Below are 2,208 nucleotides of genomic sequence, written 5' to 3'. Positions count from 1 at the left end.
GCAGCATTGGGGATCTGTAGTCAGCTGGTGACACTAGCACTTAAGAAAACTGGTATCCTGCTATAAGTTTTGACACATAGACTTGTCAGGTCCTCGGTACATTATGGATTGTTGTCTCTGTGTGAACTTGAGCTTTGGGTCTGTGGGTGGTGATGCTTGAGGGGAAATACCTCAGAATGCAATTCGGTGCTTGGGAACTAATGGTCAGTGGGAACAGAGGGACCTGAAAGGGCTGGCTTTTATCATGCCTGGAGGACTCTGGAAACATTATGTAGCACACAGGTGCTGGCTGCCCTGCTCTAACCAGTTCTTTAATCTTTCTTATAGTCTTATCCAACCTGTAAAACATCCTGATTTCCCACGTTTTAGTAGCAAGCTAATCTAGGGAAGTTCATTCATTGCTGCTTACTTAATTCCTATGCAACCATTAGCTTTTTCCATGCTGTTTGGGCTGTCTGCCTGTCCCTGTCACCATCCTTTGGTTAGAATTGGTGACTTTGCCTCTCCTTTCAGGATTCATGTACTTTGTGGCTCAAGTGTTTTAACTTTGTATCTGTAACATGTTACTATCCCAACTAGGTGTGAGAATAGTGCCTGTCTACCAGTTACTTAGCTCAGGAGAATCCCTTGAACCCAGGAGTACTGGACCAGCCTTGGCAACACATTGAGACTTTGTCTTTAAAAAGAAAAGAAAATTGCTGACCTTAAAGTCTGTTTCTGCCTATGAGAAAGATAATCTGGTATCTCCAAGTATGCTGTCTTATTTTCCTGTTTTACTCTTAAGTGTAGTATATATTACAGAATTCACAGTATTCTACTTTATTTTAGAAGTACTGGCTTCCATGAGTTTATAAATACTTTTGAGGAATAATTCATAAATCTTAAATCTATTGAATTTGTTTCTCCTGATCTCTTGGTTCTTTCATTGTATTACTTTATCAGAATCTCCAAGGAAAGATGAATTCTAATCTTGTATCTTTTAACTGGCTTCTCCTGAGATAGAGTCTCACATAGCCCAGGTTGTCCTTAAACTTTCTGCATTGTCAAAGACGATCTTGAGAGTGTGTGGGCTGACAGACTTGTGTGACACCAGTGCATCTACTAGGCATACAGGAGAAGGGTCCCTTAAAGGAGCTAGCATGCAAGGAGCTGCAAACCCAGAAGCCACACCATCTCGTGCAAGCTGGGAACCTGGAGTTCACTGCACACCTGACCTAGCTCAGATGGTCTTACCTCCTCAGGAGTCCCTAGTGCTTATATAGCCTTGGGAAGTGTGCCCATCAGTTTCAGGGACTTCCTGAGGCTTTGGGTTGTTTACTTCCTCAGTCTTAAGGAACTTCTGTTTAGAACAGCAGTTCTCAACTTGTGGGTCGTGGCCCCTTTAGCAAACTGTCTCAAAATATTTACATTATGATTCATAACAGTAGCAAAATTACAGTTATAAGGCAGCAACCAAAATAATTTTATGGCTAGGAATCACCACAACACGAGGAACTGTATTAAAGGGTCTCAGCGTTAGGAAGGCTGCGAACCACTGCGTTAGAACATAATCTTAAGGAGCTTTGGACGTAGGTCTGCACCACCAAGTGCTGGGTATCAAGCCCAGAGCTTTGGCCATGCTAGGCAAGCAGTCTGCCAACTGAGTTATATTCCCACCACCTAAAAACTAATCATAAAACATATGTAAGTATTAGGAAAAGCTAATATTTAATTACTATCTGTGTAACCCAGGGCAAGCTTAACACACTGAACATCAATTTTCTGGGGAAAAAAAGGTGATTATTAACTATTTTCACAGAGCCATGTGTCTGGTTAAATTAGAGAAGACGTACTTTGCCGTGCTGTATGTACTCAAATGTTAGGTATTACTGATAATGATAAAATGGGAATTTGAAGCCCACCTGCAATCTCAGAACTCAAGTAGAGGTAAGAGCATCTTCAATTCAAGGCCAAGCTACTACATAGAGCCAGGCCAGCCTGGGCTACATTAAGACACTGTCTCAAGCCAGGCAGTGGTGGCACATGTTTTTAATCCCAGCACTCAGGAGGCAGAGGCAGGTAGATCTCTGAGTTCGAGGCCAGCCTGGTCTACAGAGTGTCTACCCAGGACAGCCAGAGATATATAGAGAACCGTGTCTCAAAAAACAAAACACACATTAATTCTCTCTCTCTCTCTCTCTCTCTCTCTCTCTCTCTCTCTCTCTCTCT

This window comes from Grammomys surdaster, unplaced genomic scaffold, assembly GCF_004785775.1.
Source record: "Grammomys surdaster isolate TR1022 unplaced genomic scaffold, NIH_TR_1.0 170, whole genome shotgun sequence".
NCBI lineage: Eukaryota > Metazoa > Chordata > Mammalia > Rodentia > Muridae > Grammomys > Grammomys surdaster.
This window is presented reverse-complemented; position numbering follows the sequence as displayed.